This window comes from Tachysurus fulvidraco, chromosome 20, assembly GCF_022655615.1.
Source record: "Tachysurus fulvidraco isolate hzauxx_2018 chromosome 20, HZAU_PFXX_2.0, whole genome shotgun sequence".
Lineage (NCBI taxonomy): Eukaryota > Metazoa > Chordata > Actinopteri > Siluriformes > Bagridae > Tachysurus > Tachysurus fulvidraco.
In genome coordinates this window covers 17,256,537-17,271,393 of record NC_062537.1, presented here as the reverse complement: position 1 = coordinate 17,271,393, position 14,857 = coordinate 17,256,537, and positions in this window count along the sequence as shown.

Genomic DNA, 14,857 nt, shown 5'->3' with positions numbered 1-14,857 from the left:
AATTTCTTGTCTTATTAAATTTGAGAGAGAGAGAGAGAGAGAGAGAGAGAGAGAGAGAGTTTGTGGCATTTATACTGTAGCTGTTATAACATCAGCGATAATTAAATCGATTAGGAACTAACTAATGATTTCTAGAAAATAGGTTTGAAAGTCCAATTTGTTAATGTTATGTTTTATATTGAGTGCCAATTCTGTTGGCTGCTTGTTTGCACAATTAATGAGGATCTAATGTTTTTGGCTCATGCTTCCTTGAGACTTCCTTTTACTTTTTGTGTTGATTCATCTGTTTTGCAAAAGCTTATATTATTAACAGCCCGCCAACAAAAAAAGCCCAGAATAATGCTATTCTACCTTGTGCTGTGAGGTGAGCAGACCTCATAGCCCACCTCCATGTGTACAGAGCGCTGGTGTTTAACGTGGTTTCTGATTTTCAGATCCAAAGTCGCTGCATGCCTCACAGGGACGCGTTCAGTGTCTTAAAGGATGAACAACTTAATAGCTTCTGACAGACTTGTGGATTGAAGCAGAAGCTCATCCCTTTGTAAAAAAGAGAAATGGTTGAAAAAAAAGGGGGGTCAGGGTTTGGGGGTCAGGAGGTAGATGATGGGAAATGGATTAAGAGTGTAGGTTGTAGGAGCGCAACAGAAAAAGCGCTAAGGCCTTATAATGAGTGTACCATGGTTAGGGGTCAGACTATAGGTTTATAGGGAACGCTTACGATTGAGAAGTACATGCCTGTGGAACACGCAGATGTACGAGTTTAGTTTTCTAAGTTTTCACATTGTTCTAAAAAACAATAAACATTTTTTTTTCAATAAGAATTTTTCCAATTTCTAGTTACATCAAGCTGTGAAGTTTTTTCCTCTTCGTCTACTGCGATTGTCAACTCTAACATTTATTTGAGTTAAGATAGGATGACACATCATACATTAGATATTTGGAATTGCCATGAAACAGGACATTTCCTCACAAGCTTTTCTCACAAGTTATCCATAAGAGAACCACTTCTGAACATACTGTGCAGAAGTCGCCATTCCGGGTTAATCCCAAGGATTTGAATCTTTTGAATCGGATCACTAGATTGATTTGTTCATTGATTCTTTCAGTGTAAGTTACATCATTACACCACTAGGTAGCGTCAGTAGGTGTGTCTTTGTAGATATCATGAGTAAGTCGTTGTTTCATTCACTCAACATATTAACGGATAAGGAAACATTTAATTAAAAAAACTTTAGCATTCGCGTATGAAGTAGATTTCAATCTATTAAAATAATAGTTTATAGTGGAAAATGGTACAACCATGACAACACATAAGGCTTGACTTATTGCTCCAGATATGGAACATGACAAGCTGCATTTCATTGTCTTGAAGCTAGTGAGGGGACGACTGTTTATAGCTCCTAGTGTTTCGTCTCTAGTCCAAAACATTGGAAACTGGAACTTATTTTTTTCTCTATGGTTGAAAGTGTAGTGAACTGAACGACATCAGTAAGCAGATCCGCGTTCATTCATCTAGTTCCGTCATGAGAAGTAGAGCAAGTTAATGCTCATCTTCAAAACAGGAAACTGACATAACTTAAGTCTTCTATGTGGTTCATTTGTTGACAAATGACAATGACCACCTTGTTTCAAATCAGTAGGTCTGCCGTTCTCATTCAGACTCAGATTAAGGGGCGGATTCTTTCAATTTGTCCAACCATTTATATTCTCCTTTACAGCCTGCCCTTGTTAAATTAGGATTATGATTTCTGCACAAATATAAAACGTTTTCAGTGCTAAAGTGTTTTACATTCTCTTAACTGTATGGCTCTGCCCCCTTCTCCTCCTCTTGTTGAACAGGTAAGACTCGCATCCAAAATGTGTCGTGTTTGTATCATTCACAAAATAGTTCCTTTAGTTTGTACAGAATCGGTTCAAGATCGTTCTCGTCCAAACTCAACACCGAGTCTCGTTCAGAGAGTCGTATTCGTTCAACAGGTCCAACCAATGACCCGCTACTCATTCTAAGTTGCCATAACAGTCACGTTTTTACACAGGCGACATTTAAGAGTCATTACAAAGAAATGTGACTGAAAAAGTTAAAATCATTCACTTAAAAGATCCATTCATGAACAAAACACTAAGAGTACAGTGAAGAGTACAGGCTCTCTTTCTACCCATCCCGAGGCATCCAGAAATTGTACCAGCTCTGATCGTCTTCCGTGCGATGAAGATTATTGACCACTGAGATGAGGTCAACCCAGCGAATCCTGAGGCATCTAGAGATCTACCAGCTACACTTCGACTCTGCTATACTAAAAAGATGTGAATGCCATGTGATCTTTTGCATCTATACAACATCTATTTGACTGTATATTTATAATCCCACCCTCCAGTGTCACCCATAAGAGGATGGGTTCCCCTTTGAGTCTGGTTCCTCTCAAGGTTTCTTCCTTACCATCTAAGGGAGTTAATAATACCCTTCTGCTCTATGTTTATGTTCTGTAAAGCTGCTTTGAGACAATGTCAATTGTAAAAAACGCTATACAAATAAACTTGAATTGAATCGAATTGAAAGTTGGTCCAGTGGACACAATAAGACATTTGAATGAGCACATTGATGTAAACCTGTGATCCGAATTACAGCCGGAACTCATTTCAGAGCTGCTGTTATGGAAATCCAACGCCTCAATGTTCCACATCGTTAACATTAACGACCCCACGACTCGGTGTCACTCAGGAAGATGATGGGTTTGTTTGTGAGTCTGCATCCATGTCATCTCAGAGAGCTTTTCCTTGCCATTGTCTCCTCTGGCTTGTTCATTAAGGATCTAAACAAATAACAGTGAATGAAATCACAAAACATAAAAGCCTGAAGTGTGTTTATCCTTTTTTTCACTGCTTATTTGATAGTCTAATATAATCAAGGTTCACAGCTTAAGCACAGCGCCAATTTGTAGCTCTGATTAAAATTAAATTACGTCGTCTTGCCATTCGTGGGTCATATGGGAAGCGACATCCGAATGATGATGATAATTTCATCGGCATTAACAGGCCTGTCTTCTCGAAAGTGAAAGCACGTGTATGTATATATGTATAAATATTGATATATGTATGTATACGGCTGAATGAAAATGTTCGATGTGGGTTTTATGCGTTTGTCATTTGTCATTACGCATGCTTCATTAATCAGTAATTGGGAAAGTGTGCAAGTGTCACTTAAGATTTAAATCCCAGGATGTTTCACGTCAATAGAGCACCGCTAAAGATGAAGCACTACTGAGATGAGTCGGTAATGCATCATAAATTCATCGACACGGGCTTAGCATTAGCGCCATGCTAAACGAGCATCATCAATGTACAGAAATACCGTAAAGTTGTTTTCTAAGCGACGGAAAACTTTCCTTAGATGATGTTAGATATCTTGCTGCTTCATGAAGGAACCAAAAATTTCAGCTTGGTCCCCAGGATCCTGTTTCCTTTCCATTTTGCTGAGCCAAGGTTTAAACCTGGAATTAAGCAGTAACTCAAACCCTAGAACATGTGTGTGTCTCATTAGTCAGGTCTAAAACTCATGGTTTTCATTATCAGTGTTAAATATTATAAAATAGTGAATAAAAACATGCCAAGAAGGTAGACTGTCTTTGCAAATGAATCTGTGTGTGTTGTTTATTGCCCTGTGACTGACCCTAGACAATCCGACCTGTATTCCCACATCTCCGGATCCTCCATGGCTCTGACCAGGATGAAGCAGTCAGAATTATTAGGGAAACTTCTCTTTACTTTTCATGTTTTGCATTTCTCTATTGAAATGTCACAGCTCATTTTTTTTTTGCAGCCGTGTCTGTGACAGTTAATCAAGATAGCGGCTTAGGCAGTACAATGGAAATGCACCGGGGACTGAATGCCCAGGGCCCAGGACTTTATTTTTACCAATAATAAATTGTAATATTCTGTCTATTTTAGAATCCGTATATACCTATATCTTCACTTTAGATAAAATTGAGCCTCAAAAGCCTTTACATGCTTGGGGCTAGTGTGTGTGTGTGTGTGTGTGTGTGTGTGTGTGTGTGTGTGTGTGTGTGTGTGTGTGTGTGTGTGTGTGTGTGTGTGCAGCGAAAGTAAAGTACAAACTAGAAAGTTTGGTGTCTTCTTTAAAGTTAAAGACTGGACAAAGATTCCTGAATCTATTCTTTGTGTGTGTGTGTGTGTGTGTGGGTGGGTGTGTGTGCGCATGTATGTGCGCATGTGTGTGCGCGTGTGTGTGTGTGCGTGTGTGTGTGTGTGTGAGCGTGTGTGTGTGCGTGTGTGTGTGTGTGTGTGTGAGCGTGTGTGTGTGCGTGTGTGTGTGTGTGTGTGTGTGTTCGCGCGTGTGTGTGCGTGTGTGTGCTTTTTTATGCTTGGAGCGCTCTTAAATTTGTGATATTTACCCTTTCTAAAAAAAAATATAAAAAAACAGATCAAATTTCATATTTGAGGAAAAAAGTTCACTTTTTTATTGTTTCACTTTTAGATTTTTCAGGGTTACTTCTGTCCCGTTTTGGGCTTTACAGGAAGGTGTGCTATTCCGTTTATCTTTCATTTTCACACCTCAGCATAAATTTCACACCTCAATTTGTAAACCAATTCAGAGAAAATTGAAGTCACGCTTAGGCCGACAGCGGAGCGATGAGCATTGGTGGAAGATTTGCATACACACCTTCATTTTAATTAACACCCGCTGGGTGATATAACACGAACAATCCTCTTTTAGTGCAGAGCTATCAGACAAATGCATTTGTTTAACATAGCAGTATAAAAAAAGTAGGATGCCTGGCTAAACAACAGTACAGCTTTTATTATTTCAATCAGATTTACCTTAATACTTTATTCAGTACGCTTTATTTCCTTCCTATGTAAGGATTGATGTCATGTGTTAGGTTTTATATATATATATATATATATATATATATATATATATATATTGTTCTTTTTAGGTTTACAGCATTTAGCAGACACCCTTATCCAGAGTGACTTGTATTTTTATACAAATGAGCATTTGAGGGTTAAGGGCCTTGCTCAGGGGCCCAGCAGTGACAGCTTGGTGGACGCAGGAATCGAACTCACAACCTTCTGATTGGTAACCCAACACCTTAACCACTAGGCAACCACATCCCTCTAGAGCTTTTATTTGTCATATACAGACATGTAGTAGTAACAGATACAGATACACTATTTTTTTCTACAGGACACGTTGTACTTTTTATCCGCTTTTAGCTGTATTAGTTGCTGCAATAGAGGGGGGCACGGTGGCTTAGTGGTTAGCACGTTTGGCTCACACCTCCAGGGTTGGGGGTTCGATTCCCGCCTCCGCCTTGTGTGTGCGGAGTTTGCATGTTCTCCCTGTGCCTCGGGGGTTTCCTCCGGGTACTCCGGTTTCCTCCCCCGGTCCAAAGACATGCATGGTAGGTTGATTGGCATCTCTGGAAAATTGTCTGTAGTGTGTGTGTGTGTGTGTGTGTGAGCCCTGTGATGGGTTGGCACTCCATCCAGGGTGTATCCTGCCTTGATGCCTGATGACGCCTGAGATAGGCACATGTGCCCCGAGAAGTTTGGATAAGCAGTAGAAAATGAATGAATGAGTTGCTGCAATAAAAGTTAGCTCTTGTTACAGCAGCTTTAAACAGTCGTTGCCTCACCAGCGTCCATTGTTCTCTCTCTTGATGTTAACCAGCCAAAATAAAGCAGCTTATCATGTTATGAAAAAAAAAACTACAAGCCCTCTGCCCTGTGTTGTCTTTTCCTGTGGCATGAAACCTAAAGTAACAGTGACAAAGATCTGGCCTTGTTGTATTTTGGGTAAAGCAAACCGTTTAAGCTGGCAGCAGCAGCAGCAGCAGCACAGTGAGTGCCAAGGACTGAAATAGGGATAAGGAGAAATATGTTGCACCATAAAACACTGACGTTTCATAGAAGAAAAACAAATGCCATCAATCTTCACTCCCAATCTGATGTGGCCATTTTTTTTAGTTAAACTACACATTTACAGTAGTAAGAGTACACAAACAATCCTGCACTAATCACTGAATTCACACTCACAGTCATGATGGCTTGGGCAATTTCCTGCTGGAACACCAGGGGGTGATCTGAGAGGGGATTGTTTCTATGTGCTTTTGTTAAAGTTTTGGTTTTCTCTCATGTGTTTGCCCTGCCTGAACCTTATCTCATCCCCACCTCTGCACCTGTTCCTCATGTCTTGCTAATTACCCTCCCTATTTATACCTGTTGTTTTGCATGCACTGTTGCCGAGACCTTGTTTTTGTGTGTCGTTTGTTACCTGGTGGTCTCTGGTTTAAGGTTTTGGTGTTTTTTGTTTTTTTTTTGGTATCTTTTGCATTTTAATTGCAGATTTTTTCCCTAGTGTTGTCTTGTGTTTGTTGTTTTATTAATAAAACCATTGTCTGTCTTCTATTCCTGCATTTAGGTCTGGATTTCTGCTCCTTGAAGCCACCCGTCCTTGACACACACTTAACACTTGCAAATGCAGATGAGATTTTATTTGGACCAACAAATTCCAAACTTTTAATCAAATCAAACCTGCTTAATAAGAGAAAAACATGAACTATGCATGCAGAATTTTTGACTGTTTATATTATCTGCCAGTACGCAGCTGCATACAAAAACATCACTGGCTAGTGCTGGGCAAGTGGGCAGGTGTGGGTCCAAATCTGTGTCTTGCCCACCTAATCAAATGTAGATTTTTTTTTTTATTATTTTATCCAAAGGGGAAACTTCTGATTGGGTGAGCCTAAAGCCTATAGACAACAATGTGTCTGAAGCGGCCCCACACAAAGCCCCTCCACCCCACAGCACTGAACAGTTTTTCATCGCTCGCCTCATGCTACTTTCAGCTCGACGCTCTAACATCATACTTTTTTTTTTTTTGGAAGTTTACCTACTTTTCTCAATTTGTGTTTGCTGTGCAGCAGATAATGAATGCTCATAATTTGGCTGAAATTCAACTTTAAGTTTATTTGGCTGCCATTACAACTTGATGTTTTGTGATGGGTATATTTTTAAGCCTATAAAGCAAGCCTAGTGATGGAGAGTGATGGGGTGCTGCACCAGATGACCTGGCCTCCACAGTCACCGGACCTGAACCCAATCGAGATGGTTTGGGGTGAGCTGGACCGCAGAGTGAAGGCAAAAGGGCCAACAAGTGTTAAGCATCTCTGGGAACTCCTTCAAGACTGTTGGAAGACCATTTCAGGTGATGACCTCTTGAAGCTCATCAAGAGAATGCCAAGAGTGTGCAAAGCAGTAATCAAAGCAAAAGGTGGCTACTTTGAAGAACCTAGAATATGACATATTTTCAGTTGTTTCACACTTTTTTGTAATGTATGTATATAATTCCACACGTCTTAATTCATAGTTTTGATGCCTTCAGTGTGAATCTACAATTTTCATAGTCATGAAAATAAAGAAAACTCTTTCAATGAGAAGGTGTGTCCAAACTTTTGGTCTGTACTGTATATAGTGTGATAAACAAACATACCTCATGAGAAAATGGTGAACGTTGGAGTTCTGGGGCTTGTCAGAGTTTGGAGTCTGTGGTGGTGACACAAGGCCTGATATTACTGTACACCAAACCAAACTAAACCCAGGGCAATAACGATTAGGTTCTAGTGATAAAATTGTTAGCGGTGAATATCCTACAAATACAGATACCCGATAAATCTGACTTGTGGTGGATCCCAGACTTCAGAGCTTTAATTCACAGTTCTTCAACGTTTAAAATTCTTGCTCTTGACTGAGAGGAGAAGTAGGAAATAGAGAACATATGGCTGGATTCTGAGAGGTCAGCCATCTTCTTCCTCAGCCAAGCTAGTCATAACTGGAGGGTGTGATGACTAATCCTGTTTTGGCTCTATGTATTTGGGCCTCCTGTAAAATAATAGTAAAGTACATTAATGCTCATGCACATTTTATGAACGTCTACACCTCGACCTCGCAGAGCCGTGAGGTATTATGTGTTTAATTCTAGCTTGTTAGTCCATCATGACGAAGGGTGAGTCACTTCGTTCTGCCAGCTACAGCTTGGGTGGTGATATTATTGTGTTCATTGGTGTAATAATGTTTTCTGAGAACCAGAGAGCTCTGGGATGTGAGCTTGTGTATCTTCGTTCTCACACACACCCGGTTTATTTTCATATCTTGGCTGTATGAGTCAGAACTGGAAACACTTCCTGTCAGCATTTGTGTTTGCTTTTTTTTTTCTTTACAGTATCGTTATCGTTACATGTTCGTAATTTGGAGTAGATTGATAAATAGGGGTCACGATAATCATTCACAACAAACATTCAAAAACATTTCAGCAAAGAGATTATCCATTTACCACAAACACGACAAAATACAGATCCTGACATTAACAGTAGGGTGATGTTCCTAGCCGAGGAAACCTTTCACATGAGTGGACATGTGAACAGTGCCTTCTCCAGTGCTGACAACTGTTATGCTGTGTGTGTGTGTGTGTGTGTGTGTGTGTGTGTGTGTGTGTGTGTGTGTGTGTGTGTGTGTGTGTGTGTGAGAGAGAGAGAGAGAGAGAGAGAGAGAGAGAGAGAGAGAGAGAGAGAGAGAGAGAGAGAGAGAGAGAGAGAGAGACAGCAATTATGACTACAAGAGAAATCACAGGTTTATAGATAGATAGATAGATAGATAGATAGATAGATAGATAGATAGATAGATAGATAGACAGACAGACAGACAGACAGACAGACAGACAGACATGTGGACAGACAGACATGTGGACATGTGGACATGTGAACAGTGCCTTCTCCAGTGCTGACAACTGTTATGCTGTGTGTGTGTGTGTGTGTGTGTGTGTGTGTGTGTGTGTGTGTGTGTGTGTGTGTGTGTGTGTGTGAGAGAGAGAGAGAGAGAGAGAGAGAGAGAGAGAGAGAGAGCAATTATGACTACAAGAGAAATCACAGGTTTATAGATAGATAGATAGATAGATAGATAGACAGACAGACAGACAGACAGACATGTGGACATGTGAACAGTGCCTTCTCCAGTGCTGACAACTGTTATGCTGTGTGTGTGTGTGTGTGTGTGAGAGAGAGAGAGAGAGAGAGAGAGAGAGAGAGAGAGAGAGAGAGAGAGATAATTAAATTTAAGGAGCCATGTCTGAAAGTCTGGTCACTGCAGCCAGTGCGATGAAGGCATAATTCTTAGAAAATGACATGGTAGCTGCTTAGAAAAAAAAAATTGTACAAAAAGTTGTACAAAGTATTGAGAGTTAAATATGGTTGGAGGATGGGTTGGATAGGGGATGAGTCATTAGCACTTTACCCAGGGAACAAACACACACACACACACACACACACACACACACACACACACACACACACACACACACTCCTCAGTGGTTCTTAAAGACAGCTAGAAGCACATATACACTGTTAACTTGTGTAACAAAAACCAGCCAAAAAATGGAATGAGGAAAGAGAGAGAGAGAGAGAGAGAGAGAGAGAGAGAGAGAGAGAGAGAGAGAGAGAGAGATATGTACAAGTTTTCAGGGCATATACTGACATTATCAGCACGTCTGCACTTCATATATATATATATATAGAAAGGATATACACTTTCTTTCCTTTTCCACCTGTATAGTAAATTCTGTTTTTATTGTCATTTCACCAGAATTCTATTCTTTGTCTATTTGTATTCTTTTTTTTTATTCGTATTGATCCTATTTTTATGCCATAAACAGTGGAATATTTCACTACATGTCACTCTGCGTATAACTGTGTATGTGACAAATAAGATTTCAGTTAAACTTGAAGTCATATTTGTCTTTAATGTGTTACATAAATGAAATCTACACAACACCGTGGCATTTCTGGTGATTTTCATCAGATCAGTTCATTTGTGCGTTTGTAAAATGTCGTGTATTGTAGAAAAGCAGGAAAAGTGCTGAAAGATGAGGAGGAAAACGATCATTATTATTCCACCCCACATCATTTTCATCAGTAGTGAAAAGAGTGACAGCACACAGTCAGCGTTATATATGATTGAAATGATGGTATGTAAATGTGCAAATGTGTAAAGAGAGAGAGAGAGAGAGAGAGAGAGAGAGAGAGAGAGAGAGAGAGAGAGAGAGAGAGAGAGAGAGAGTTCTGGTTTATTGTTAAAGATATCAAAGTGGAAGAATTTTAAACAAAATACTATCCATTTTGGAACAAAAAAGTTATTTCAAAAGGACGGGAAAACTGAGTATTAAAGCATGATAGAAAGAGAGACAGAACAAGAGAGCAAGTGTGTGTGTGTGTGTGTGTGTGTGAGAGAGAGAGAGAGAGAGAGAGAGAGAGAGAGAGAGAGAGAGAGAGAGAGAGAGAGAGAGAGAGAGAGAGCTCATTAAGAATGTCTTAGGATCTGGCAGCGATGAAAGCCTTTCTGTTCAGCCATAGGAGAAGCTGCTGCAGATTACATCTGTTAATTAGGGTCTCTCTCTCCTTCTTTCTTTCTCTCTCCTTCTTTCTCTCTCGCTCTCCTTCTCTCTCTCTCCTTCTCTCTCTCTCTCTCTCTCTCTCTCTCTCTCTCTCTCTCTCTGTCACACACACACATGCAAACAAGAAGATAGGATGAAAAGAGAGGAAGGCCAGGGTAAGATTAAACGGAGGGTGCGAAGGGTCAGACGTGTGTGTTGGCAGCTTTGAAGGTCATGTGCAAACAGCCACCCATGAGCACAGACAGCTACACAATGTGTAGCGGCTAAAACAGACAGGACGGCTGAACTTTTTTGCCGTTTACTTTATTAATACTGAACTCAATTTTCTCTCCTAACATTCTCAGATGTGGTAGTCTAGTGGTTAAGGTGTTGGACTACCAATCAGAAGGTTGTGAGTTTAAATCCCAGGTTCATCAAGCTGCCACTGCAAGGCCCCTGAGCAAGGTCCTTAAGTTGTTAATTTTTAAGTGAGATAAAAATTGAAGTCGCTCTGGATAAGGGTGTCTGTCAAATGCCGTAAATGTAAACTTATGACCTTAGGATCAAAAGTCTTAACTACTACTGTATTTCCTACTCAAATAATCTCTGGCACTGAAGTGACGATTGTCCCAACTTTCCAAAGTGTGGCAAGAAAACATTCCCCACTCCACGAGCCTGGATGGTACTGCAGACACACAGCAGGTTGGGTTCATGGATGCATTCTGTTGATGCCAAATTCTGACCCTACCATCTGTGAGTCTGAGCAGAAATCAAGATTCATCAGAGCAGGCTTGGTTTTTCCGGTCTTGAGCTGTCTGAAGGATTGACATGATGTGCATCCTGAGATGGTTTTCTGCTCAGCAGCTGTACAGAGTCAGAGTGGTTCTCTGAGTTACTGTGGCATGTCTGTCAGCTCCAAACAACTGGCCCTTCTCCACTGACTTCTCTCATCAACGGCTTCTTGCTGGATGTTTTTTCTTTATTGCACCATTCTTAGTAAAGTTTAGAGAGTGTTGTGTGTGAAAATCCCATGAGATCAACAGCTTTATAAATGCTCAAACCTGCCTGTCTTGTAGCAGCAATCAGTATGATGTAAAAGATATCTATCTATCTATCTATCTATCTATCTATCTATCTATCTATCTATCTATCTATCTATCTATCTATCTATCTATCTATCTATCTATCTATCTATCTATCTATCTATCTCATAAACCTGTGATTTCTCTTGTAGCCATAATTACTCTCTCTATCTATCTATCTATCTATCTATTTATCTATCTATCTATCTATCTATCTATCTATCTATCTATCTATCTATCTATCTATCTATCTATCTATCTATCTATCTATCTATCTATCTACCTCATAAACCTGTGATTTCTCTTGTAGCCATAATTACTCTCTTTCTCTCTCTCTCTCTCTCTCTCTCTATCTATCTATCTATCTATCTATCTATCTATCTATCTATCTATCTATCTATTTATCTCATAAACCTGTGATTCCTCTTGTAGCCATATTCTCTCTCTCTCTCTCTCTCTCTCTCTCTCTCTCTCTCTCTCTCTCTCTCTCTCTCTCTCCAATATAAGCCTGTGATTTCTCTTGTAGCCACAGTTACACCCCCCACCCCCCACCCCCAATCTATCTTTCTATCTAGGAGAGATAGGAAAATATGTCATTCAAGTTGCAAGGGAAATCACAGGCTTGTATTCATACACTTGTTCCTATAACATCTTTTATGTCTATTGTAGGAACCGACACACCGATTTTTTTTTGTCATAATCAGGTATAAAATGTGTTTACTCAGACTTTATGGTTTGCTGAGGTGATTATTGCTTTCCATTTTTGGAAGGAGGGTCCAGTCTCAGCACTTTGTAACTCTCAAGTAATGAATGTCAAGTCAAAGTCAAGTTGAATCTTTTTTTAATATTTGTCAAAATTGCGACTTAAGTCTGACTCGAGTCCCCCATCTCTGAGTCCTTTAACTCAAGTCCGTGTCAGGTCTCAAGTCATGAATGTCAAGTCAAAGTCAAGTCTCAAATTTGCGACCTAAGTCAGAATTGAGTCAAGCCATATGACTCGAGTTCCCATCTCTGAGTCATTTAACTCAAGTCCGTGTCAAGTCTCAAGTCATGAATGTCAAGTCAAAGTCAAGTCGAGTCTTTTTTGTAATATTAGTCAAGCAAGTCTCAAGTAGGGTTGGGAACCGAGAACCGGTTCGTATTCAGAACGGGTTCCGATGCGATGACGAGCAAAGCGCTGGGAGCGGTCACTTTAAATTGCCACGTCTTACCTCATGAATATTAATGGTTTACACTGTTTACAGTCACACAACCAAATTAATGCAGCTTACCACAGAAATCAGTCACTCGTGCTGCTGTGCTGAGGTACTCTCCCAGAGAAAGCAGACATTTTAATTTGTCTTCATTTTAAATTTTAAATTGCTAACATTTTAAATTGCTAACTGTTTTGCTAAGTTGTAATAGAATTGTTTAAGTATTGTGCATTATTTTTCACATTTCTTTTATTATGGAATCCGAATCAGAACCGGGAATCGTAAGGCAGAACCGGAACCGGAATCTCACTCACTCTCACTCATTTTCTACCGCTTTATCCGAACTACCTCGGGTCATGGGGAGCCTGTGCCTATCTCATTGGACATCGAGGCAGGATACACCCTGGACGGAGTGCCAACCCATCGCAGGGCACACACACTCTCATTTACTCACACACTCACACACTACGGACAATTTTCGGAACCGGAATCGGAAAATTTCTTTTGATACCCAACCCTATAAGTCTCAAATTTACGATTTACAGTAAGTCTGACTCGAGTCAAGTCATATGACTCGAGTCCCCCATCTCTGCTTTCTGGTTAGCTGCATTTGATTGTCTAATTTACTTCAAGCGACAGGAAGATGAGGGAGCGTTGCAACTTGTCTTTGCAGCTTTAATTGTAATTCTCTGTAAATTGCTGTGGTTTAAGAGGAATAAAACAGGACATGCTGTTACTGGAATAGATGCTGGATGGTGACGGTGCTTCTCTTCCAATCATATCACCCCACATCATCACTGATTTTATTTTTCCTGATTTGCTTTATTCCCTTCTGTACATCTTCATCCTGCACTGTGATTCTTGTTAAACTCAATTTCTCTGTGCAATGTTGTAGTTTTTATATTGCCAGTCTTGATTCCAGGCATTTTATACCCATTTCCTCCATTTATTACACTCACAGGCACACACAACACACACACACACACACACACACACACACACACACACACACACACACACACACACACACACACACACACAGGAATCAGTATTCTGCTGTAGTAAAGAAAAACAGTCCTTGAAACTGTTAGCACTAAATACCACACTAACATGGAACCAAGTGACTTCTGACACTTCTTTGGAGGTCAAACAAATCTCACTGTTATTGAAAATATTTCATATGATAAGCAGAAAGGGAAGGAAGGCCTTGAACTACAGCAGAAAGTGTGAGAAAGGAAAGAGGAACTCAGACAAAAAGAAAAGAGCAGGAGGTTAAAATAATGTCTGAGCCATTCTGAGACCTCAGTAAGGCCAGGTAACAGAGGATGATGAGGTGAACACAAACATGCTTTAGATATGAACAGAGGTGGAGCCCCACACAGGAATCCTACACTGCTGATAAAGATCAACAAGCTCCTTCAGGATTGCCTATACGGTGTTCAGGAGAACGAGCTGGATGAGGCTGGATGAGGAAGCATGATGAATCTGAAAGCCAGGAAGATAAATATCAGTGCTTTAGAGGCATAGCTACAGAAGGCATGCTTGCAGAGTCTGATGAGGCAGAAAGAGACTTGGTGTAAGAAATGAAAAGATGCAGAGATAGAGAAAACCAGAGAGTTAGAAGATCGGGAAGGTGATGGTCATGTTTTTTTTTTGGACCTGGTTCTTCAAAATTCATTCATTCATTTTCTACCGCTTATCTGAACTACCTCGGGTCACGGGGAGCCTGTGCCTATCTCATCATCTGTATCTCAGGCGTCATCGGGCATCGAGGCAGGATACACCCTGGACGGAGTGCCAACCCATCACAGGGCACACACACACTCTCTCATTCACTCACACAATCACACACTACGGACAATTTTCCAGAGATGCCAATCAACCTACCATGCATGTCTTTGGACCGCTGGAGGAAACCGGAGTACCCGGAGGAAACCCCCGAGGCACAGGGAGAACATGCAAACTCCACACACACAAGGCGGAGGTGGGAATCGAACCCCCAACCCTGGAGGTGTGAGGCAATCGTGCTAACCACTAAGCCACCGTGCCCCATTCTTCAAAATGTTTCATTAAATGAAGACTTGGATTAAAGGAAGGAAAATATGAATGAATGTGAATATAGACTTTAAGACTTAAAA